This window comes from Mesoplodon bidens, assembly GCF_964165515.1.
Source record: "Mesoplodon bidens genome assembly, chromosome: 13".
NCBI lineage: Eukaryota > Metazoa > Chordata > Mammalia > Artiodactyla > Ziphiidae > Mesoplodon > Mesoplodon bidens.
Window position 1 is genome coordinate 50769694 of NC_138169.1, and position 26292 is coordinate 50795985.

The following is a 26292-nucleotide window of genomic DNA, read 5'->3' on the forward strand; positions in this document are numbered from 1 at the left end:
CCAAGCGGCCTGCGTGGGCGGCCCTGCGGCCCCGGACCGCCGCGCTGAGGCGGTCCCGAGCGAGCGGCAGCGGCGGCGGCAGCAGCATGCGGGGTGGCCCGGAGTAGCGCGCCGAGCCCGCGAGGCCCCGCGCGGAGGAGGGGGCAGGCGCGGCGGAGGCGGGGCCCGCGTCGGGCCCGCCCGCCCGCCGGGGGAGCCGCCGGCAGTGGTCGAGGAGGCGGCGCGGCGGACGGCGGCCCGAGAGTAGCGCCCGCGCTGCGGCCCGCGGGACCGCGCCGCGACCGCCCGGGCCGGCCCCGAGGAGCGCCCGCCGCCGCCGCCGCCGCCGCCGCGCGCGGACCGAGGTGAGTGTCTGCCCGCGCCTGGGCCGTCCCGGAGCCGCGGCCGCTGACGCGGGCCCGGGGGAGGAGGAGGAGGAGGAGGCCCGGCCGCGTTCGCGTCTCCTGTCCCTTTGTGGCCGGCGCGGCCGGGGCGCGGGCACGCTGGGCGCGGGGTCCAGGTCGGGTACTCGGGGGCTGCTGGACACGCGGCGTCTCTGGTTGGCCGCTGCGGCGAGAAGCGAGTTTCCGTCCTAGTTTGACATTGAGTTAGAACCGTTTTTCTTTAGAAGACGGAAGTTTGTTTTATTGACCAAAATACAGCTAAATATGGCTCCTGGGTTCGGTCCGGCGGTGTGGTACTTGGAGCCGCGGTGCCAGGCTGACCCCCGCCTGGCCGGCGCGACGCGGGAGGGGAGGACACGCGGGCGGCCCGGGTTGGGGGCTTCCGGCCCACTACCCGCGAAGAGGACCCGGCCCTGAATTAGCAGACGTCTGTGGATGGGAAGTAGCGGGCGTTAGGTAATGTAGTACAGCTTCCTGAAAGAATGAATGAATGAAATGTCATTTACTCATCCATAATCAATGCAATGCCCATTTAAAGATTTGCCAGGAATTGTGATGATTTGCAGTGTCATTGCCTCTCTTACCTGGTCAACCTTGCTAAGTGAAGGTCCCCCTCCTCCGAACTTGTGACCTTGGCCTCATTCACAGAGCCGCTAAGCTAACCAGACAGGCCTGGCATTTTCTGGCAAGTGTGGGCAATGGTCAGAGTAGTCTTCGTGATTGTGAACTGTGTCTGGAGGGCAGAGATCATACCTTGTGCTTAATATCAACACATTGACCTATAATAATTCTTGTCAAGAACTCTGAGAGGGTGGGGTGGGATGGGTGGGTATTTTGTCCTCATTTCACAAATGAAGTTGAGGCCCTAAGAAGTTGTAACTTTTATAGGGCGCAAGCTAAGCAGCAGAGTTGGGATTCACACCTAGGTCTTATTAATCCAGTGCTCTTTACATTACACCTGTGTCTGGACTTGGGTTATCCATCGTGGTAGCCACTAACCACATGTGGCTATTTAAATTAATTAAAATTAACGTTTTGAAAATTCACTAGTCACATTACGAGTGTTCAGTAGCCAAATGTGACCGGTGGTTACTATTGAACAGCACTTGTCTAGACCATATATCCATTGGCTTATTCAGTAAATATTTGTTGAGTGCCATATGTCTATGAGGCATAGTTTTAAGTCCTGGGTATAGTATGGTGAATAGGAGAGGCAAAACGTCTCTTGGCTTCATGGAGCTTGCATTTTACACGATAGTTTAAGGGATGTTTCCTTGGTACCTTCAAGTGCTTTGCTAATGCAGAGTGTGGTTCGTGAACCAGCGGCAGCATCTCTGTCACCTGGGAGTTTGGAAGAAATGCAGAATCTCAGGTCCCAAGCCACATCAACTGAATGAGTTATCTGTTAAAGTGATTTAACAGGTCATAGGTGATAGATCTCAGATCTCAAGTGATTTGTTTTCATACTGAAGGCCTTATTCAGAACACCAGTGATAACTGGGTTTAACAAATGTCCTGATGGATTGTTTGGTAGGGCTCTTAAGTCAACTTTGAATGCCTTGGGAACACTCATCATTTACACAAATACTTGTTAAATGCCTGGCTTCTGTAGTAGAGTGTCAGCTCTATGAGAACAGAGATTGTGTCTTCCTTTTCCAGCCATGTATCTTCAAAGACTGTACAGTGCCTGGTAAGCAGTAGGCACTCAATAAATGCTTCTTGAGTATATTAATGAGCCTGTTCAGAAGTCAAAACTAGTTAATCTCAAGCAGTTCAGGCAAGGTAATATTCAGGGCAGCGGGTAAGAGCATAGGACCAGAATCAAAATGAAGGTAGGTCTGTGTGTAGCTTTTCAGCTCTAAGCCCCAGCTACCCTGGACTGAGTTTCATTTCCTGGTTCCCTTGCATGCCCTATCTCTTTCTCTTTTTAATAATATAAAATAATATTTATACGTTTGAATCTTAATCATATCTCAGTGCCACATACATATGTATATGTATGTATATTATTTTTTAAAAACTAAATTCCAGAGTTTATTAGGATTTCACCAATCCTCCCATTAATATCCTCTTTCTGTTCCAGAATCCTGTCCAGGTTACCACATTGCACCACATTGCATTTAGTCATCATGGTCTCCTTAGTCTTTGGTCTGTGGCAGTTTCTCAGTTTTCCTTGTTTTGTGTAACTTTGGTAGCCTTGAGGAGTACTGTCCTGGCTGTCTTCAGTGGGCAGCTTTCCATAGACCAGATAGGATCATCTAATACTGGGAAAAGGCTCTCATATTCAGGAAAGTAAGGCCCTGACAGGAATAGCGGTTTCTGCTGGTATTTGTCTGTTTATGTAATATATACAGCTATTATGCTTTTGTAACAACTTAAAACTGTAGTACTTTGTTTTCAGTAACAGATTCTTGGGATACAGTTCTTAATTGGTTGAGATTCAGAAGAGGGTTACAACATTGCAAATGTGAACCACTATTTTAAAATATACTGAGTTTTTATTTTATGATGGGTTAAGAGCTGGGCTGAGGTGGAGGAGCTAGGAAAAAGGAGAAATTAGCTAAAAGAGGCAGTGGGTCAGAGAGGGACCATGGCGCACGGAGTGACAGATAATGCAGGAAAGACTGCGGCAACTGCATAGAAGGGAACTAGAAGTGAGTACTTGCTATTTGTTCATTGACTCAGTTAATATTTATTGGGCGCTTATTGTGTGCCAGTCCAGTGCTAGATACTCAAGATGACTGGGGTTGGACAGCATTAGATAAACATGCAGTTAAGTACATAATAATTAAACTTGTGATGAGTGCTAGAAAGAAAAGGTAAAGGGTGCTGGAGAGACTGTGTTTGTGTGGTGGTGGGGAGCTGCTTGCTTTTGGTTGGCTGGGTTGGTAAGGAAGTCTTCTCTCATTTGCATTCCTCGCTCCAGCTTTTGGGGACCTTCCATTGTTACCCCCACACTGCTTATTCCGCCTTTTTGTTATTTCACAACACACACGCCCCTTTCTTCATAGGCACTGTGTTTATTTTTAGCTCTGAGTCTTTACATATGATTTCTTCTTCCCAAGACATCCCCATCTCCACTTCCACTTGTGGAAGTGCTACCTCTTGTTCAAGGATTTGCTCAAATCTCATCTCCTATATGAAGTCTTTCACTGTTGATTTATGCCTGTGTTTGTCACTCTACTTGAGTTTATGGTGTTTGAGGGTACGGGTAATATTTTACGTTTATGTCTATGTCTCCGCAGTCCACCACAAAGCCAAAATTAATAAAGAGTTGTTAAGAAGGTAGATCTATTCTGAAGTGTTAACATTTGGGTGATGAATCTTAGAGTAGTGAGTGAAGGTCCAGTTTGGGGCTTTTTGTGTGTGTGTGTGTGTGATGAAAGAAAGTGCAGCATTTATTTCAGGGCACCAAGCAAGGAGTTAGGGACAGCTAGTGCTCAGAAAGCCCAAACTCTGGGCTTTTTTAAATTAAAATTTTTTTGGTGGCATAATTGTAGATCCACATGCAGTTACAAGAAATAATTCTGAAAGATCCCATGTACCCTTTACCCAGTTGCTCCCAGTGGTATCATGTAAAACTGTAGTGCAATATCAGACCCATGAGAGTGTCACTGATATAGTCAAGATATAGAACATTTCCATCAGCACAGGGTTTCTGCATGTTGTTCTGTTATAGCCATACCCTCTTCCCTCCCAGTTCCATCCACTCCTTAAGTCCTGACAATCACTGATGTGTTCTCCATTTCTATAATTTTGTCCTTTCAAGAATGTTTTATACATGGAGTCATATAGTAAGTACCTTTTGGAAGTGAGCTTTTGCCCCCCACGCCACCCCCCCCAGCATAATTCTCTGGAGACTCATCGAGGTATTGGGTGTATCAATAGTTGCTTCCTTTTTATTGCTGAGTAGTATTTCATAGTATGGATGTACTTTTATGGTTCTTTTAACCATTTAAAATCTGTTGAAGGACATTTGTTGTTTCCAGTTTTGGCTATTATAGCACCATTGGTTGAAAAGGCAACATTGTTTCCTCCATTGAATTGCTTTTATATCTGTAAAAAAAAAAATCGGTTGGGTATACTTGTATGCGTTTATTTCTGGGTTCTCTGTTCTGCTCCATTGATCTATGTGTCTGTCCCTCCACCAGTATTGTACAGTCTTGGTTACTGTGCAATATAATAAGTCTTAAGTAGGTGTAGAATGATTCCTCCCACTTCATTCTTTTTCAGAATGGTATTAGCTGTTCTTTCCTTTGCTTATCCATATAAATTGTAGAATAACCTTGTTTATATTTATAAAAAAAATCCTACTGGAATTTTGATAGGAATTGCATTAGACCTGTATATCGATTTGGGGAGAATCGATGTCTTACTATGTTGTTTCTTCCAATCTATGAACATGGTATGTCTCTCCATTTATTTAGATCTTCTTTGATTTCTTTCATTAACATTGTGTAGTTTTATCATACAAGTCTATGTTTTGTTAGATTTTGTTGGGTTTTTGTTAGATTTACATGTAAGTATTTGTATTTTGAACAATTGAAAATGGTATTGTATTTTACAAGCAGCTCATGCAGCTCAATATCAAAAAAACAAACAACCCGGGCTTCCCTGGTGGCGCAGTGGTTGAGAATCTGCCTGCTAATGCAGGGGACACAGGTTCGAGCTCTGGTCTGGGAGGATCCCACATGCCGCGGAGCAACTACGCCCGTGAGCCACAGCTACTGAGCCTGCGCGTCTGGAGCCTGTGCTCCACAACAAGAGAGGCCGCGATAGTGAGAGGCCCGCGCACAGCGATGAAGAGTGGCCCCCGCTTGCCACAACTAGAGAAAGCCCTCGCACAGAAACGAAGACCCAACACAGCAAAAATAAATTAAAAAAAAAAAAAAAAAAAAAAAAAAAAAAAAACAAACAACCCAATCCAAAAATGGGCAGAAGACCTAAATAGACATTTCTCCAAAGAAGATATACAGATTGCCAACAAACACATGAAAGGATGCTCAACACCACTAATCATTAGAGAAATGAAAATCAAAACTACAGTGAGGTATCACCTCACACCAGTCAGAATGGCCATCATCAAAAAATCTACAAACAAATGCTGGAGTGGGTGTGGAGAAAAGGGAACCCTCTTGCACTGTTGGTGGGAATGTAAATTGAGACAGCCACCATGGAGAACAGTATGGAGGTTCCTTAAAAAACTAAAAATAGAACTCCCATATGACCAAGCAATCCCACTACTGTTCATATACCCTGAGAAAACCATAATTCAAAAGGAGTCATGAACCACAATGTTCACTGCAGTACTATTTACAATAGCCAGGACATGGAAGCAACCTAAGTGTCCATTGACAGATGAATAGATAAAGAAGATGTGGCACATATATACAATGGAATATTACTCAGCCATAAAAAGAAACGAAATTGAGTTATTTGTAGTGAGGTGGATGGACCTAGAGTCTGTCATACAGAGTGAAGTAAGTCAGAAAGAGAAAAACAGACACTGTGTGCTAACACATATATATGGAATCTAAAAAAAAAAGAATGGTTCTGATGAACCTAGGGGCAGGACAGGAATAAAGATGCAGACGTAGAGAATGGACTTGAGGACACGGAGAGGGGGAAGGGTAAGCTGGGATGAACTGAGAGAGTGGCAGAGACATTTATACACTACTAAATGTAAAATAGATAGCTAGTGGGAAGCAGCTGCATAGCACAGGGAGATCAGCTTGGTGCTTGTGACCACCTAGAGGGGTGGGTTCAGGAGGGTGAGGGGGACACCAGAGGGAGGGGATATGGAGATATATGTACATGTATAGCTGATTCACTTTGTTATAAAGCAGAAACTAACAACATTGTAAAGCAATTATACTCCAATAAAGATGTTAAAAAATAGTATTGTATTTTAAATTTTGATGTCCATGTGTTTATTGCTAGTAGAGAGAAGTATTAACTTTCTTATGTTGATCTTGTATTCTGCAGTCTTGCGGAACCCATTTTTTAGTTCTAGGAGTTTTTCTGTAGATTTCTTGAGACTTTCTAAGTAGACAACTATGTCTTGTTTACATAGGGGCAGTTTTATTTCTTCCTTTTCAATCTGCATGCTGTTTACTTCCTCTTCTTGCCTTATTGCACTGGCGAAAACTTCTAGTACTATGTTTAATAAGAATAATAAGAGAGGACGTTTTTGCCTTGTTTCTGATCTTAGGGAGAAAGCATTCAGTCTTTCACTATGTTTTGGGTCAGTCTCTGCCAATCCATAGTGATGCTATTGGCTAGAAATGACTGGCACTCACCTGGGCCTGTGGTGAGCCCCTGCACAGACATTTTTCCCCTTCTGGAGCCAGTTTTGTGTCTGGACTGGCCCTTGTGCTCTTACAGTGATTGTAAGACACACCTCTGCAACAACCATAAGGCAAGTTTGAAAAGAAAAGGTTTATTACTTACAGGTCCTGGAGGAGGGTACATGGCATGCCTGAGGCCACACAACGAGGTTGTGGGTAAAGAGTGCAGACCTGGGTTTCTGCTTTTTGGGGGGTTGATGGGGAGGGGCCTCGGGTTTTGTGGATTCTCTCTTTATTGGTGAATGTAAGACACAAGAGCAGGAATTAGGGCAGAGGAAGGGAAAAGCAAGCTGTCATATGGTCAGTTATCTAATGACTAGAGCTTTCTTAAAGAAAGAAAAAAAAGTAACTTTATGGGTGGGGCGGCATGGCTCTTTATCTAGCTGTGTAGCTGGCAATGTGTTTATTCAGGATGGATATCTTTGAACTGGATGCCTGGGAAATCAAAAGCTTAATGTCAGGCGTTTACATGGTACAATCAAAAAAAGCTAATTGTCAGGTAATTATACTACACACTATCAAGTATAGTGTTAACTGTGGGGTTTTTCTAGATGCTCTTCATCAAGTTGAGGACATTCCCTTCTGTTACTGTCTCTCTGAAAGTTTTTGTCATGAATGGGTGTTGAATTTCATTAAGTGCTTTTTGCTCATTGATCTTTATACGTTCATGTAATTTTTTTCTTTAGCCTATTGATATGATGGATTATTTTGATTGATTTTTAGTTGAGCCAGCCTTGCATTCCTGGAATAAACCCCACTTGGTCATGGTGTATTATCCCTTTTATATTTTGCTTAATTCTATTTACTAATATTTTGTTGAGGACTTTTTGCATTTACATTCATGGGGGCATTTAGCAGTATAAATTTTCCTCTAAGCACTGTTTTAGCTGTGTCCCACAAATTCTGTTTTATTTTTATTTTCACTCAGTTCAATATATGTTTGTATTTCCCTGAGACTTCTTTGACCCATGGATTACTTAGAAGTGTGTTGTCTGGTTTCCAGGTGTTTGGAGATTTTCCTGTTATCTTTCTGTTTTTGGTTTTTACTTAGATTCTGTTGTGGTTGGAGAATACAATCTGTATGTTTCAGTTCTTTTAAATGTGTTTAGGCTTGTTTTATGGCTTAAAATATAGTCTACCTTGGTATATGTTCTATGGACACTTGATTAGAATGTGTTTTCTGCTGTTGAGTGGAGTGTTTTATAAATGTTTCATATATGTTTATTAGATTCTGTTGGTTGATAGTGTTGTTGAGTTCTTCTATACCCTTGCTGGTTTTCTACCTAGGTATTCTATCAACTCTTGAGAGAGGGATGTTGAAGTCTCAACTATATTTGTGGATTTGTCTGTTTCTCCTTTTAGGTTATATCAGTTTTTAGCTTTACATATTTTTCAGCTCTCTGCTGCATACACATTTAGGGTTGCTGTGTTTTTGTGGTGGGTTGACACTTTCTGTCACTACATAATGTCCTCTGTCTCTAGTAATTCTCTTTGCTCTGAATTCTACGTTTATCTGATATTAACATAGCTGCTACTTTTCTTTTTCCTTTGATTGCTTTCCTTAATTGTTTGGATGTTATATCCTTTTCCATTCTTTTACTTTCAACCTGCCTAAACTGTGTGTTTGAATTAAGTGTCTTGTAGACAACATATACTTGGATCATGTTTTTTAGTTGATTCTAGCAATCTTTGTCTCTTTCATTGATGTATTTAGACCATTTACAATGAATGTTATTATTGATCTGTTAGAGCTTAAGTCTGCCATTTAATTTTTTGTTTATTCCTTCTGTTTTTTGTTTCTCTGGGTATTCCCCCACTGCCCCTCCTCCCAGCTTCCTGTGGGTTACTTGAGCATTTTTTTTTTTTACAGTTCCATTTTAATTTATACTGTTTTTGAGTGTATTTCTTTGTATAGTGTTTTTAAATTAAAAATATTTTTACTGGTTGATTTAGGTATTACATTATATATACCTGGCTAATCATTGTCTAGTGGTGTCATCATTTTTCCTGTTCAGATGAAGCGCAGAAACCTTACTTCCCTATACATCCCTTTACCCATGCACATTTTAATACAATTGTATTTATTTCTTTTAAAAACATTTACAAGTGCACTAGACACTGTATTATAGTTTTGCTTTCACAAACATAAATGAGTAAACTCAAGGGGAGAAGGAAAGCCTATTTATCTGTATTTTTGCTTACTGTATTTTCTCCTGATGTGTCAGGATTCCTTCTCTTATCATTTCCTTTTTGTTTTTAAGAACTTCCTTTAGCCATTCTTAAGGGTATGTCTGCTGGCCACAGATTTTCTTTGTTTTCCTTCATTTGGGGATGACTTGATTTGCTCTTCATTCCTGAAGGATATTTTCTTTGGGTATAGGATTCTGTGTTGATCTTTTCTTTCAGCACTTGAAAAATGTACCACTTACCTCTGGCCTCCCTGGTTTCTGATGAGAAATCCACTGTCTGAATAGCTTTTCCTCTGTGGTTAAGGTGTCTTTTATCTGTCACTGTCCTCAGGATTTTTTCTTTATTTTTAGTTTTTAGAAATTTAATTGTGATAAATGTTGGTTTGGATTTCTTTGGGTTTATCCTGTTTGCATTCACTCAGCTTCCTGAACCTGTAGGTTTGTGTCTCTTTCCGAATTTGGGAAGTTTTCACCATTATTTCCTGAGTGCAAGTGCTTTTTCAGCAAACTCTCATACTTTCTTTTCAAGACTCTGATGACTTGAATGTTAGATCTTTTGTTATGGTCCCACAGGTTCCTAAGGCTGTCAATTCTTTAGTTTATTTCTTTCTGTTGTTCAGTTTGAGTAATTTCTGTTTTTGTATCTTCCAGTTTCTTTGTCCCTTCCATTCTGTTGAGTTCATCAACTTAGCTTTTTATTTCAGTATTCTTCAGCTCTAAAATTTCCATTTTGTTCTTATTTGTATCTTCTGTTTCTTTGTTGAGGTTATTTATTTGTTTTATTTATTTATTTTGAAATTTCTTGTTGAAGCATTTCTGTCACAGCTGCATTATAATCATTCTCAGATAATTCTGACATCTGTCATTTTGGTGTTGGTAACAATGTCTTTTGCATTTAGTTTGAGGTCATCCTGGCTTTTGGCATGGTGAATGTCTTTTTGTTTTTTTCATTAAAACCTGGAAATTTTAATATTTCATGAAATTCTGGATCTTATTTAAGCCTTTGTCTTAGCTGGCTTTTTTTTGACCCCACTGCAGCAGGGGTAAGGGTGGCATGTGGTGCTACCTTGTTATTGCTAGGAGGAATTAGAAGTACAGCCTCCCCACTTGGCCTCCCTTGACCCAAGAAGTAGAGTGTTTGTTACTGTCAGATGGGGTTAGAGGTTCAGGATTCTTGGGGGACATGATATAGAAGGGTGCCTTGTTACCAGCTGACATGGATGAAAACCTGGGCTCCCTACTTGGCCTCCTTAGCACCAGTCTAGTGTGGATGGGGTTGGGGTGCCTTGTTACAGCCTGGTGAGTATATGGAAATTTAAGCTACCTACCTGACCTTTGTGGCCTGGGTAGGCCGCAGTTTTTTCTGTGGTTTTTGTCCGGAGTAGAGTCATTTTTTCCCCTTAGCGTTTTCTGTCTTGCTAAGATGTTCCCCTTTTTGGTCCTTTGGCTAGAGAGAGAAGGCTTTTGTTGGGCTTTTTTTGGTCTGTGCCTGTTGGCATTTCCAGTTGGCCAGCTTCTTCACTTCCAAGTTTGGGATATATGAGGCAAAAATAAAACCCAGGGTAGTCACCATTGTTTTGTTCCTCAGGGCCTGAGGTCTTGCCAGTCTTCCTTCTCTCCACATTTAGGAGTCTTCTTATGTTTGTTTCATATGCACTGTCCAGAATTTTTAGTTGAAGTTAGTGGGAGGAATAAGGAAAAGTACATCTAGTCCATCTTCCCGGAAGCAAATGTCCCTGAAGGACCAGTTTTTAACATTTTCCCTTTGTCACAGGCTGATTCTTTTCTAACATATGTGAAGTATGAATTATAAGAAAAATGAAATTAAAAGCCTACAATATATAACTTAAAATGTTTTATTGTTAGATTCAGTAGATGTAGAAGTTCTGTAACATTGCCGTCAAAGTTTCTAAGTGCTTATTGTCAATCTCTGTACTTACTCTTCATGGAGTAGGTGCAAGCAGTTTGCTGTCTAAGGACCACACTTTGACTAGCACTGCCTAGGGTATGACTACTTGATTCTTTTTGAACCTAGAAGTCAGTGATCAGCCATTCAGTTTAGTTTCTCCTCTGCTGTTTTCCTTGTATTTTTGTAGGGATGTCTTCAATGTGAAACCCTTTTAATCCTTAAGGAGAAGGAATGTTTTAGGGCAGCTGTTTCATTAGCGATCAGAGTTCAGAGTGCACCTCTGATTTTATGTGACTTATTTCTCCTTTAATTTTTAGAGTTCTTATAAAATGTTATAAGTTATAGAATAAATTCCTACAAGTGTTTATAAGAATCCTTTACAGTCATTGTAATTATAACTTCTAATGTAACATAGAGAACATATGGTGGTTTTTGGTTCTGTAAAGATGTGTAAATATAGGTTTCTGGTATGTAATCTTTTGGTTGGTGACCTTAGCTGTGGGATAAACACTAAGAGACACTAGGTAAACCCTTTTGGGGAGCCTTGAGGTGAATTGAAGGTAGTTCTTTAGTTTAGATGTCATGGTTTTTGCTAGATCTTTGTGTCCTTGGTAGTTACGAGTTCCTGCGAGTTAAAAAAAAATTTTTTTTAAGTATCAGTTCAGATATAAAAAGGAGTAGAATTTGCATTTGTTGGTAAAGCCACATGCTAAGTTATTGGATTTGTCTTTGGAAATTGCACATTGCAGTTTATATTTATTGTTTCTCTTAAGGTTAAAGGGTGTGTGAAATTTTCTGGGAGTGTTGTAACTCTCATTTTTCCATCTCTAGGGATTCGTGAGTTATCAATAAACACTTTTCTAGTATTTACCAGTCCCTGTGTGTGGCAGGGGCTGTAGAGGGTAAGTGAGTCCTGACTGCTTCAGAGAGAAGTCCATATTCTGCTCATAGTCAAGCCGCAGAATTAGTTTTAATTATTTTAAGTGTTTCCATGCAGAGAGAACACTACCTGATGAAATAGGACTGTTGTAGGGAGAGCAGCCGTGAGAGTTTCAACTTCTACCCAGAAATAGGGGCATAAGAGAACTAAAACAGTTTTGCCACTCGGCATGGAGAATGGTGGTAAGATGGTCTCTGATCTGAAACTTGGGAGAGGAGTGAGAAAGTAGAGGGAAGAAGAGGATGGTTAATTGTAGACTAGGAGTCTCTGAATAGGGCTGGAAATCCTATGATGAGCAGCCTCTGGGGCATTTCAGTGCATGAGCTATAAGGACACTCCTGGAGAGAAAGGAGCTTTGTGGTAGAAGCTTTCCACTGGAGATGTCCTTGAGTTAGAGGAAGGGGTGTAATACTGGCAGCTTATCAGCCAGTGTTTATCAGCTGGTGTTGTGGGCTCTTACCTCAGAAGGGGAAGTTTGAGGAGTATTAGAGAAACAAGGAGTTGGTTCAGATAGACTGGGATGTAAGCTATTGACAGTTGGAGATGGTGCTGCAAAACACAAATAAGACACAATGTGTGTAGCACTGATCAGTGCCAGGCACTATTCCAAGTGTTCTACATATACTAGTTCATTTAATCGTTATAACAGTCCTTGGAGGTAACTACTCTTATCATTACCCCCATTGTTTAGATGAAGGATGGAGGAACTGTAGCCCAGGGAAGTTGAGTGGTAAAGCTGGGATGTGCACCTTCCCTGTGTCTGTGCATTTAACATGGCAGTCTGGCTCCAGAGTTTGTGGTCTTAACCACTAAGCTAGATTGCCTGGTTAGAATAGTGTGGACAAGATTAATAGGGTCTTTGAATACCAAGCAGAAGAATATGGACATTATTTGGAGGACAGTAGGGAGACATTGAAGGATTTTGATGGGACTGTTGATTGACATCAGAATTGAACTTTAAAATACATGTAGGTGAGTGATTTTTATTTTAAGACTAGAGGTAGGACGTGAGGCTAATGCACCAGTCTAGTTGACCATGTATACAGGAACATATAGCTGCATTTTTAGAGATGGAATCAGATGTTCTTGTCAGTGGATGAAGGAAAGACAGAAGTCAGTCACTCGACCTCTAGGAGAATATCACCGTTAACAGAAATGGAAAAAAACAGGAGTTTGTTTGAGGATAGTTACTGAGTGTGTCTTGAGACATGTCCAGTTGCAGGTGCCAGAGAGGGACTCCAGGTGGAACTGTCCTGTGGCCATCGTAATTGTGGAACTTGATCTTGGCAGGAGAGGTCAGTTCTGGAGGTACAGATAAGCATGAGCAGCATGGAGATGGTGAAAATAGGGAGTGGTGGAGAGGGCCGGGAAATGAATTCAAGGGCATGCTTACATTTGGGACTGCAGAGAAGGAAAGAGTCTTTTTTTTTTTTTTTTTTTTTTGCGGTACGCGGGCCTCTCACCGCTGTGGCCTCTCCCGTTGCGGAGCACAGGCTTCAGACGCGCAGGCTCAGCGGCCATGGCTCACGGGCCCAGCTGCTCCGCGGCATGTGGGATCCTCCTGGACTGGGGCACGAACCCGTGTCCCCTGCATCGGCAGGCGGACTCCCAACCACTGCGCCACCAGGGAAGCCCGGAAAGAGTCTTTTACATCGTCATTGAGCAAATATTTATTGAGTGTCTCCTGTGGGCCAGGTTATGTGAATACACAGTGAACAAAACAGACATGGTTCCTGTGCTTGTTGATCATACAGTCTAATGGCGTAGACAAAAATAGAGACAATTAAGTGAATAATGGGAGTTTTCACAACAAACAAACAAAATAAATAATGGGGAAATTATGTTTCAGCTGAGACCCAGAGGTCAAAAAAGATTTTAGTACAGAGAGTGGGGCAAGAAGATTCCAGGTAAAAAGAATGGTACGTGCAGAGGCCATGTAGCAGAAGAGGACTCACTCTGTTTAAGGAACTGAAAGATCACTGTGGCTGGAGGGCCACTGGTGCAGTGGTAAGTGAGGTGAGACGCAGGGAGAGAAATTGGCAGGGACGGCGGGACGGGTGATGCAGGACCTTAATCCCAGTGCTGTTGGAAGGCTCTGAGCAGGAGAGAGCCCTGTCTCAAATTTTAGGCAGATCACCCTGCTGCAGTGTGGAGAATGGATTCGTGCAGGAGGTGGGATGGGTGGAAGAGAAGCGTGGAGACCAGTGAGGAGACTTGCAGGAGGCCTGGACTACAGTGGTGGCAGTGGGTGTGTGTGAGGCTGAGGACGGCTCTAGTGTCTCTCTCAGCAAGCTGCTCGGGCCCTACCTGGCCTTCCCCTCAGTGGTGCTTTTTCCTCTATCGTATCATGTATCGTGGTGACGCTCAGTTTATCCATCTGTGTTCCTTCTGGGCTGTGACTTCCTTAGGCAAAAGTAGGGACCTTCACTTACTGGTCTCTTAAGCACAGGTGCTTTCCAGCTGAGAAGTGAGTGGTAATGTTGAATAATAAATCAGCATGCGTACCTTTCAAGGTGCAAGACTGTGGTTAGGTTTAGACTGAGTCTTTTTCCCGTTTTTTTTTTCCTTGAGAGAAACTCCAAGACCTGGGCTGGCTGATGGCAGTGTTACAGGGGAGAGCGTGCTGACTGTGGGGCCTGTGTGGCCTTCAGAGGTGTTTTCAGGTGCCTGGCCATTGGAAGGTCGGGAGGAGAATTAGAAGAGAGCAGAGTCAGGAAAGCCTTGACTTTGGGGGAGGAGGCCTTGTGAGGAATGAGGGACACTCCTGTGCAGTGCTGCTGGGCAGACCGGAGTGTGGAGAGACTTGCTCAGCTCCCTGCAGTTCCAGCAGCGAGGTGACAGAAATCCTATTACAAGGTGATCAGTGGTGACGGCAGGTGGAGCCAGTTCCCTGAGGAGCTGGAGAGGAGGAGGAGGGCGGGGCTTGATCGGGGCAGTGGAGGAGGTGACTTCTAGGACAGGAGGAGTGAGCCGGTTGCCTGTAAGCAGTGGGAGTGGCCTGTGAGAGCAGGGGCCCAGCTCGGGCTGACAGGACAAGGAAGGAGGGCTGTGGTCGGAGGGGACAAATGCCCCAGCAGGAGGGAGCGGCCAGCCGTCGGCTCCAAGGACTTTGCGCGTGTGCTCCCTCCCTGGGGGCAGAGGGTTCTGTTTTCCCAGAGAAGCCAGGAATCCTGATTTTGTTTTGAGTGCAAAGTCCTGATGTTTAAATGTTGGCAGTTCATTTTTAAGAATCTGGTTTTGTGGGGAAAGGAGAGACAAAACCCTCATCTCTTGACAGTTATCTCAGGAGAAAGGGCTGGTGAGTGTGAGAGACGGGAGGAAAACCTGTGTGGAACAAGGCTTCCGAGGCTATGGGAAGGGATGCGACTAAGTGTGCAAGTGGAGGGCACGTCCTTGGGGAGGGGGAAGGGCTCTGAGAGAGCAGAGGGCGCGTGAGGTGCGAGTGAAGTGGAAGGAGCGCGGGTCTGAGGAGGAGGGACTTCGTGGACCTGGGGCCAGGGCCGCGTGGCGGGGCCACGAGGGTGTGCACACGTGGCTGGCTGGTCTGTGAGGTGGGTTTCCGGTGGACCCAGCCAGCCTGGTGTCCGGACTTTCCCTGTGATGTTAATATCCTGGAAGTCAAAGCAGAACAAAACAGTGGGGCTTGCCTAGGGTTAGGACTGAAAGGCCGAAAGGTCCAGTGGGTGAGGGAGTTTCTGTGTGTCAGGAGGGTGAAATAACAAAGGTTGGTAGCTGAGCACGTGGAAGGTGGGTAGGGGAAGAGGAAGTGGCTCAGGGGCAAATGGAGAAGGGCAGGTTTGCTGGGGTGAGGAACGTGTGCGCCAGATGGGGGGGAGACCGTGGCCAGGTGTGGTCTGTGTCTGGGTTTGGTGTGGGCCGAGGTATCCGTGTAAGGTGTGGACGGGCAGGTTGGTGTTGGGCCCTGAGACAGAAGACAGAGCACCAGGATCCAGGCCGCTGAGGACGACAGTGTTAGACATCAGCTTGAGTGTTGCAGCCGATGGAGGATGGAGGGGATTGGAAGTGAGGAAGAAGGCGGTCAATCCAGTGCTGACATCAACCCGTTGGGGAAGGTTGGGTGGTGTCTCGAAGATCAGTCTCAGAATATAAGGTTACATGTTTTGGGGATGGGGCCTAAATGAAGTAGCAGATTTTTTTTTTTAATTTTAATTTTAATTTTTTTGGCGATACGCGGGCCTCTCACTGTTGTGGCCTCTCCCTTTGCAGAGCACAGGCTCCAGATGCGCAGGCTCAGCAGCCATGGCTCACAGGCCCGGCCGCTCCACGGCATGTGGGATCTTCCCGGACCGGGGCACGAACCCGTGTCCCCTGCATCGGCAGGCGGACTCTCAACCACTGCGCCACCAGGGAAGCCCCAAAGTAGCAGATTTTGACTAATCCACAGTTCCCACTTAACTCTTACAGTACTCTATTTTAGTATTATGGTAAATGTCCTATGTAGAATACCCTCACATATAACAAAAATGTAATGAAATAGTATGTAGGAAGATTGGGCCTGATGCATTTTTTTAGGGCAGACCAAGTGGGGTCCACCCGCAGTTCACTTTACTCACACCCGCAGCGATGCTGGCTTGCCAGTCCTGACCTGTTCTGTGTGTGTTTACTAGCAGCTCCAGACTTGTGAGAAGTGGCAGTGACTAACCCAGTCATGCCATCACCTGGGCCCCTAGAAGTCCTTGCCAGTATCACTTCCTGAGGGGTCAGGGGCTCCACAAGGGTCTTCAGATTTCCCTTAAACTTTCAGCAGTGGACGACCATTGGCTTTGTTTAGTAACCAGACTGTAAGCCAATGGCAGCAAGCTGCTGCCTGTTTACTTGCCACCTTCCAAGCAAAAGTAAACAAAAATGATTATGAATTTAGGGATGCTTTCTTCTCTCCATATGACGTCCACATGTTTCTGCATAAAAATACTACTGGGAGAGTAAGGAGACTAAGGTCATTTTTTTGCATTATTAAGTAATGGGAAGTTTTTTTAAGTAGAAGTTAATATTTACATGGTAAAATATCCTGACAGTACCAAAAGTTATACAGTGAAAAGGAATTCTTCCACCCCAGTATTTTTTTTTAACTTACAAATGGAAGTCATAGATATTTCTGGGCCAGATTCTCATCTGGCCTTAATTTTTTTGTAAATTAGAATATTATGAAGCGATATAATAACTAGGCTAGAGAGGAAAGAAACCACCAGTTAGATGCGATTTTCCAGTAGGCATTTTTAAAAAGTTAAATTTGGGGTACATTTTGAGAAGTGGAAGAAGTGAGGACCAGGGAAAACAGGAGAGCTTTGGGAGAGAACTTAGGACATTGGGTGTTAGATATAGAAGTTAGGATAGATTATGTCAGAGCAGAAAGAAGCACGAAGTCACTTAGCACGGGTTTATCTGAGCCCTGAAATGGAATAACTTTTCTCCAGAGACTCAAAATGGGAACTAAAAACAGTAGCTAGATTCAGATTGGGCAGGAAGGTGGAAATAAGACAAATCAAAGTAGACAGGGATCTAGTGATGTAGACTAGGATAGTAGAAATAGAATTCCAGGAAGAAAATTGTTGAGGACTTTAAACCTGAACCAAGCCAGCTGGATAACTTATACTGTTCTCTCACCTCTGAATAATCTCTGCCCTTACATATTATTGAGGTATAATAGAGTTTCATTATGAACATGAACCTCTTATATGCTAAAGTGTGCTGAACTAGGGAAAAAGGGTTTCCACCAGAGACAGACAGGGAAAGTTCCCCCCTTTATATTTTTGTATAGATTGCAGCAGTGCACCTGAGTAGACATATGATTATACAGTCTCTGCAATATTATACAAGGTAGGGAGAGGTAATTCTCCAAAAGGAAATTAGGATGGATGCTAGGCAGCTGAAAAGAAATGTCTCCTTTTCAATATCAAAGATTTTCATGATTCTTAAAGGGAACACTCCTACACTGTTGGTAAGAATGTAAATTGGTGCAAACACTATGGATCCAGTATGGGAATTCCTCAAAAAGTTAAGAATAGAACTACCATATGATCCACTATCCCACTTCTGGGTGTTTATCCAAGAATAAAAAACACTAATTCGAAAAGATATACGCACCCCTATGTTCATTGCAGCATTATTTACAATAGCCAAGATATGAAAACAACTTAAGTGCCCATCAACAGATGAGTGGATAAAGATGTGGTATATTGAATACATGCACAATGGAATACTACTAAGTCATAAAGAAGATGAAATCTTGCTATTTTCAATAACATAGATGGACCTTGAGGGTATTATGCTAAGTGAAATAAGTCAGAGGAAGACTAAGTACCATATGATTTCACTCATATGTGGAATCTATAAAAAACAGAAAACCAAAATAAATGAACAAACCAGACAAAACATATATACGTGGAGAACAGAGTAGTGGTTACCAGAGGGGAAGAGGTGGGGGGAGGGTGAAATGGATAAAGGCGATCAGCTGTATGGTGACAGATGGAAACTAAATTTTTGGTGGTGAGCACCCTGTAGGGTATATAGAAGTAGAAATATAATGTTGTACACATGAAACTTATATAATGTTACAAACTGATGTTACCTGAATTAAAAATTTTTTCATAATTCTTCACACTGTAGTAACTTGTATAAGACAAATAATAGCTAGAACTTATTTAGGGCTTTGCTCAATACAGTTTATACTGTGTCTGATATCAGCCCTTTACATGCTGCTTATTTAATCATCACAACAATCTTTTAATGTGGGTAACCACTTGTGTGAACTTACCAGATAATAGGTGTGAGAGCCAGGTGCAAACCTAGGTAGTGTGTGCTGCATTGCCTCTATGCTGTTTAAAAAATTATCATCAATTAGTTAATGCTTTTAAATAAAATTGAATTTTATTAATTTTAGTGTATGTGCATATTTTTAAATGGTAGTACCATGTGTCTCTTTCTCTCTCCCGCACACACAAATGATGTAATTTATTCAGAAAGGTAGTGAGGCAGTTCTTCAACTTCCCGAGGCTTCTTGGCTGTAGATTAGGAATCACTGGCTATCCTTGTATTGATGTGCAGGTCTCTCCCAGTCATGGCTTCTCTTCTCCCTACTGTGTGGCCATCAGTGGTGGCCCTGAGTAATCTAAGGCAATCATGCTCGTCCCATCCCCCTCGCTAGGGATTGATTCAGAAATAGGCATGTTACAATTTTAGGCTGAGGAAAATCTGCTGAAGCTTTGGGAAAGACTTTTTCCTTGCCCAAGGCATGGGGAAGTGGCCACTCTCTTTGTGTAGACGTTGTCAGATTTGACTGAGGCTCTGAGCTGCTGCAGCAATCTTGTTAAACTCAAGGAGGAAAGCAGCTCCAGAAGGTGGCCGCAAGTATTGCAGAGGGATGGAGCGACAGTTGGTAGGCTGACAGCTCTGATTTCCACCCTACCCCTGGACTAACAGTTATGTGAGCCAGTAAATTTCCTTATGTTTAAGCAGTTTGAGGTGTGATTTCTGTTCACTTACAGCTAACGGCATCTCACCAGATGTCATAATGCAGAATTGCACTGGAAAGAGATAACGAGATTCCTTCTGCTGGATGTTCAAAGTAAAATCATCAAGCTACTGTTAAATAGGCTGGTCCCCTAACCTGGCAAGGTAGAAACTGCATGAATTAGACTCAGAGGACCTGGGTTATAGTTTCTGCTTTGCCATTAAGAACCTATGTCACAGACGTAAATTTCCCTATTAGCAATAACAAGAAGGTTGCCCTGAATAAGCTGTAATGTACTTTTCATCTCAAATATCCTCTGTTTTGGAACCCACGACAAATATCTAGTTAAACTTAATTAGGAATTAGGAGATTTTTTTTTTTGAAAACAGTGAGCCATCTCAGATTTTTATTATAACTTAGTAGCCCCAAGGCAGTCTCTTCCTACAGCTTGTATGTAAGTAGCATTAGTAAAGTTTTTAACAGTGTTTTAAAAACTTCCCCCACCCCGCCCCCGAGGACTTAAAACCAGTAGCTTATTTATTTATTAAAAAAAAATTTTTTTTTGTTTCTTCAAGATTCTTCAGATTGTTCATATGCTCCCTCTTCACTGTGGAAATTTTCAAATGTATATGGAAGTAGAATAGTATAATGAATCCCCATATATTCATCTTCTTACCTCAGGAATTATCAGCATTTTGACAGTCTTAAAACCAGTAGCTTTTAAGTGCTTATATAGTTGGCTCTTCTAACAGAGACTTTTTTTCCCTGGTAAAATTTGGAGCTAACTTAGGTCTCCCTTGCTTTAAGGTTTCAGTTGTCTGCGTATGTTTATTTAATACTGTTTTTTTTTTTAGCATCAAAAGCAGTTACAACACTGTGAAAACAAGTCTTTATATTAGCAGCTGTGCTCCAACAATTATGAATATTTAGGCATTTATATTTGTACACGTCTCGGTAGGATGAGTTATGCTGTACTAGCATGCAACCCCCAAATCCCAGTGGCTTATATACTGGTTGGCTGGGGACTCTGCTCTGCCTACTCCCGCTCTGGGACCCAAGCTGAGGGAGCAGTTACCGTCTTACATGTTGCCAGCACTGGCACAGAGGGAAGGAGAGCAGGGCAAATTGGGCACTGTTTCTTAAAGCTTCTGTGTGTCATTTTTGTTCACATATCGGGGGCCAAAGCAAGTCGTATGCCTATCCCATATTTTAAGGGGTTGGAAAATCGCACATCTACCATGTGCCTGCCAGGAGAACCAGAAGTATTTGGTGGGCAGCATTCATGATTATCACAGTATCATGACAAATATAAAATCTCTTCTGCCTTTCAACTTTATATGTAACAGCCAAGGCTTCAAATCTTATTTACCCTCGTGGAACAAGTATAGTATAGGTCAAGGTATTAAAATTAGCCTCATTGTTTTATTAGCTCTTTTTTATTTAAAAGGCACTTTCAGACCAGTTATTTAGAAAAAGTCCTCAAGAGGGGAAATACCAGTTTCGAGATTGGATCCCTGACTTTTTCTGGAAGATACAGACTTTTCACTTCTCTCAGGTGATGCAGGAGACCAGGGAAGGGGCAGGATCATTGGAGCTGCTTCACTTTCCATTAGAGGAAGACCTTTCCCATCTTTGCCCTGCATCTTTCAAAAAGTAACATTTTGGATTTGCATTCTGACATGGGTAAAATCCTGGGTCAGACCCCTGGAATATTTCAACTGGGGTTCAGGATTCGATATCAGATTTCTGTTTATATCTTTTGCTTTTGGAGGCTGGGATTTAAACAGACTCTGACTACCCTGTGTGAGTTATGTCAGTCATAGCACTGGCCGTATTTATATAACCTTCTGCAGGAAACTGTGTTACCCCCCCAGTCTCTGCTCAAATGTGCTCTTGGTTGGTCATAATTTTATAGCCCTCAGAAACGTGCACCAGATCAAGGCAAGGCAGCCAGGCCAGTAGCAGCTACTGTGATAAGACCTGGCTTGAAAAGATAAGTGAGGCCAGCTAGCTCCTTTCTCATGGAGAGAATTTAACTTCCAAGACTGAGACTGAGGCTCCGGAGCCTGTTAGGAAGCCATGAGAGAGTAGAAAAGCCATGATCAATTCCGGCTGCTGGGGGCCTTTGCCTTTCTGCTTCCCTCTGTGAGCCCCAGCCCTGTGGTCACTTCTGCACAGGTTGGCTTGGGATTCCTGGGTTCCTTGCATGTTCTGCAGGATAGGATTAGTTAGGAGTACTTGTTCCAGAGACCCAGAACAAGGGTAGCTGAGGCAAGAAGAGCTACTTCTCTTTTGTGTCCAAGTCAGAGCATAGACAGCTCATGGCTGGGGTGGCAGCTCCATGGTTCTCTGGGATCTTGGTGGCTCCAGCTCTCTCCTCTGCAATCCCAGGGTCTAGTCTTCATCCTCGTGGCCTGAGCAGTCACATTCACGTTCCATGCAGCAGGATCAGGAAGAGTAGAAGCCCTGATTCTTTTTGATAGAGGTAGAAAATTGTTCTGAAAGTCGTTATACTGAAACTTACGGAACATAGGTAACTTCAGTTGTTTTTTTTTTTGTTTTTAATCTGCATTGTGTCTGGAACTGTGGATGTGTCCTTCCGTAGAATCATAGAGCGTTACAATTTCAAGGAATAGGACCCGCTATATAATGTGAGTGAGTCCAGTGCAAAATGAAAATGTGGGGCCCCTTATTAAAAACCATTAAGAATTTCAAGACCGTGAGAGCAGAGCATTAAACCAAAATGTGGAGCCCTTCTAAGCGTGGGGCCTGTGTGACTGCACAGGTCACAGGCGCGTGAAGCCTGCCCTACCAGGAAATCTTAGCATGCATTTAGTGTAGGCCCCTTCTTTAATAGATGAGGATGTGTAGCATTTATATGAAACTAGATGCTGATAAGTTATTACTGTATAGGAAGACCAAAACCTCAACCTTTAAAAATGGTGCTTCTGAAGGTTTCTGTAGGCATATTTAGTCAGTGAAATTTAAAACTACCATCAGGTATTCCCAGTGGTCATAAAAATAATGGCATGGGTAGTTGAAATAAATAATCCCACAGAATTTTATCCTAAGTTGTTTCCCAATTCTCCATCCAACAGGGTTTCTTTTTTCTTTTTTAAGATCTTTGTCATAGTTTCTGTCCTGCTGCAAATTTTATTAGCTTAGATTTAGATTTCTTTATTCTCCTGTAAATGCTCTGAGAGTTCTAATGAGCCTTGAAGGGACCCACAGGAAGGGGACTGAAGAGAAGCAGAGGGCATTTATAATCTACAATGTAGATAATGAGCCCTTACAACTGAGAACGGTGCCTGTGTAAGTGTGGTGGATATTCTATTGCTGCAGGACACATGGAAGACTAAGTAGCATGTGTTAGTTATTGAAAGTCTGCTGTATACACCCCTGTCACTATAGGTTTTTTTTTTATTAAATTACTTTTATTAACTAGTAATCAAATGGTTTTTTTTTGTTTTTGCAGAATCACGTTAATTATGACTGCTGTTAGAAATAAATGGAAGCAGCATGATTCATGGTCACATCACTTTAAAACTTAAATGTTGATCTTCTGATAGCTACTTTGGGGGGCATTTTTGTATCTTGTTTCATGAGCTTACCCAATTTTATATGGTGTGTTTTTTAAAAAAAATCATTTATTTATTTTTGGCTGTGTTGGGTCTCCGTTGCTGTGTGCAGGCTTCCTCTAGTTGCAGCGAGCAGGGGCTACTCTTCGTTGTGGTGCACGGGCTTCTCACTGCGGTGGCTTCTCTTGTCGTGGAGTATGGGCTCTAGGTGCATGGGCTTCAGTAGTTGTGGCGTGCAGGCTCAGTAGTTGTGGCTCGTGGGCTCTAGAGCACAGGCTCAGTAGTTGTGGTGCACGGGCTTAGTTGCTCCACGGCGTGTGGGGTTTTCTCGGACCAGGGATTGAACCTGTGTCCCCTGCATTGGCAGGCGGATTCTTAACCACTGCGCCACCAGGGAAGTTCTATATGGTGTTTTAATAAAACTCCCAGACAGTATAATGTGAATTAGACCTGCTTTTCTAGCATGGTAGAATACATTGGATAGCCAACAGAAGAGAACTATTAAAAAAATTTATGAGCAAACCAACTCCTCATGGCACAAGAAAATTAGGACATCATGGAGTTAAGGGAGTTTGTAATGCAAACAGCTACCAGGTCGTAGAGCTGCCTCTCAGCTCCCATAACAGAAATCAACTCAGTTGATCAGAAACAGTAAGAACTAACACCCTTCTACATTGAATAATTTTGGGTCATGTTTTACTGTTTTGATTGCTGTGTGCAATTGCCAGCTACAATGCTGAATCCACTTTACTTAACTTTCAGTTTTTGGCTGACTTTTGCTACAGTCTGGTGTCGAACAAGGAGCTTTTGCTTCTCTTAAATGCTGACCCAGGAGCTGAGACCTGTGATGTGGATACCAGCCGCCTCTTGCAGCATTAGGGGAGAAACAGAATAGGGGATATGCCTGTTTGAGAGTGTTGCCCTTTACAAAATGGCTCTGAAGTTTATAACATGCTTTACAGGTGAAATTCAGTAATCTGATGAACATTTATGGAGTGTGTGTGATGTATAAGGCCCAGTGTTCGACTCAGCGGGTGATAGAAAGATAAGACATCTTAATTCCTGCTGGAGTTAAAGGTAAGACATAAAAATAGTTATAGTTAGAATAAAAGTCGATTCAGTGATGTAGTCATTTGTCTCATAGTTATTAAGCACCTACTGCTATGAATCAGACACTGCTCGGCACTGTGAATTCAAAAATGCCTTCCAGGACCCACAGTCAAATGGGTGGACTTGGCATACAAAAACACACCTGTGTGATGACGTCAGTAGAGGTGTGTGGAGGGAGAGGTCTGGGGACGCGAGGAGCGGTTCCGTGAATCCCAGCATGTCAGCAGGCGCAGCCCTGGGTCCTGGGAGAGCAAAGCCTCTGCCTTCATGGAACTTTGGGCTGAGTGTTATATGAATCTGGCAGGTGGACAAGCAGAGGCCATTTCAGACAGAGGAGTCAACACATGTGGAGACGTGGAAGCCAGAGACAGCATGGCACACTGGAGCCTGGGCGTGGTTAGCAGGGCAGGGCCCCTGAAGGAGCTGTGGAGTGGAAGCGGATGTGTGGCCGGCTCATGCTGGGCATTGTCCCCAAGGCTCTGTCGGGGACGCTCTTCCACATGCTCTTCTGTGGCTTCCCGTCTCCTCAGCAACACTGCCTCAGAAAAGCCTTTCCTGATGACCTGACAGAGAGGAACGGCCCAGGCCCTTGCTAACACAGCACCTGTCCATTTTATTTATTTACGGAGTGCTCCTTACTAGCTGACACTTTTTGTTTATTTTTGTTTATTGTCCGTGTCCCAGCACTTGGCTACAGTTCCATGAGAGCAGGAACCCGGTCTGTCCTGTTTATTGCTGTATCACTAGCACCTCGAACCCAGCATAAAGCTGGCATTTGATAAATGTTTGTGGAATCAATGTAAGTATGGAATGTTTTACTATGAAGTTTGGATTTTATTCTATAGACCAGTGGCTCTCAATATTGTTCTTCTCTAGACCACTTTATACCAAAATATTATTGAAGACCCCAAAGATTTTTTGTTTTGTGGGTTATGTCTGTTAACGTTTATTATATTAAAGATAAAAACCTAGACATTTTAGACACTAATTCATTTAAAATAATAATAAATCCATTACATGTTGATATAAATATATTTTAAAAAATAACTGCTTTCCAAAGTAAAAAATTAGTGAGGACAGTAATCAAGACAGTATGGTACTGGCACAAAAACAGAAAGATAGATCAATGGAACAGGATAGAAAGCCCAGAGATAAACCCACGCACATATGGTCACCTTATCTTCGATAAAGGAGGCAGGAATGTACAGTGGAGAAAGGACAGTCTCTTCAATAAGTGGTGCTGGGAAAACTGGATAGGGACGTGTAAAAGTATGAGATTAGATTACTCCCTAACACCATACACAAAAATAAGCTCAAAATGGATTAAAGACCTAAATGTAAGGCCAGAAACTATCAAACTATTAGAGGAAAACATAGGCAGAACACTCTATGACATAAATCACAGCAAGATCCTTTTGGACCCACCTCCTAGAGAAATGGAAATAAAGACAAAAATAAACACATGGGACCTAATGAAACTTAAAAGCTTTTGCACAGCAAAGGAAACCATAAGACCAAAAGACAACCCTCAGAATGGGAGAAAGTATTTGCAAATGAAGCAACTGACAAAGGATTAATCTCCAAAATTTATAAGCAGCTCATGCAGCTCAATAACAAAAAAACAAACAACCCAATCCAAAAATGGGCAGAAGACCTAAATCGACATTTCTCCACAGAAGATATACAGACTGCCAACAAACACATGAAAGGATGCTCAACATCTTTACTCATTAGAGAAATGCAAATCAAAACTACAATGAGATATCATCTCACACCAGTCAGAATGGCCATCATCAAAAAATCTAGAAACAATAAATGCTGGAGAGGGTGTGGAAAAAAGGGAACACTCTTGCACTGCTGGTAGGAATGTGAATTGGTACAGCCACTATGGAGAACGGTATGGAGGTTCCTTAAAAAACTACAAATAGAACTACCATAGGACCCAGCAATCCCACTACTGGGCATATACCCTGAGAAAACCATAATTCAAAAAGAGACATGTACCAAAATGTTCATAGCAGCCCTATTTACAATAGCCCGGAGATGGAAACAACCTAAGTGTCCATCATCGGATGAATGGGTAAAGAAGATGTGGCACATATATACAATGGAATATTACTCAGCCATAAAAAGAAATGAAATTGAGCTATTTGTAATGAGGTGGATGGACCTAGAGTCTGTCATACAAAGTGAAGTAAGTCAGAAAGAGAAAGACAAACACTGTATGCTGACACATATATATGGAATTTAAGAAAAAAAATGTCATGAAGAACATAGGGGTAAGACAGGAATAAAGACACAGACCTACTAGAGAATGGACTTGAGGATATGGGGAGGGGGAAGGGTAAGCTGTGACAAAGTGAAA

The 26292-nt window shown here is 42.7% G+C and overlaps 1 protein-coding gene across 2 annotated transcripts in view; it reads left to right on the top strand.

Moving 5' to 3' along the window:
- The first annotated feature begins 250 nt into the window (after positions 1 to 250).
- GALNT1 (polypeptide N-acetylgalactosaminyltransferase 1) overlaps positions 251 to 26292 on the top strand; it is a 128094-nt gene continuing 102052 nt past the window's right edge. The window contains exon 1 of one of the 2 annotated variants that reach the window (XM_081252537.1): positions 251 to 344. The gene's annotated coding sequence lies outside the window, so the exon portion shown is untranslated. The remainder of the gene's footprint in view (positions 345 to 26292) is intronic. The other variant, XM_081252536.1, reaches the window with a different exon arrangement.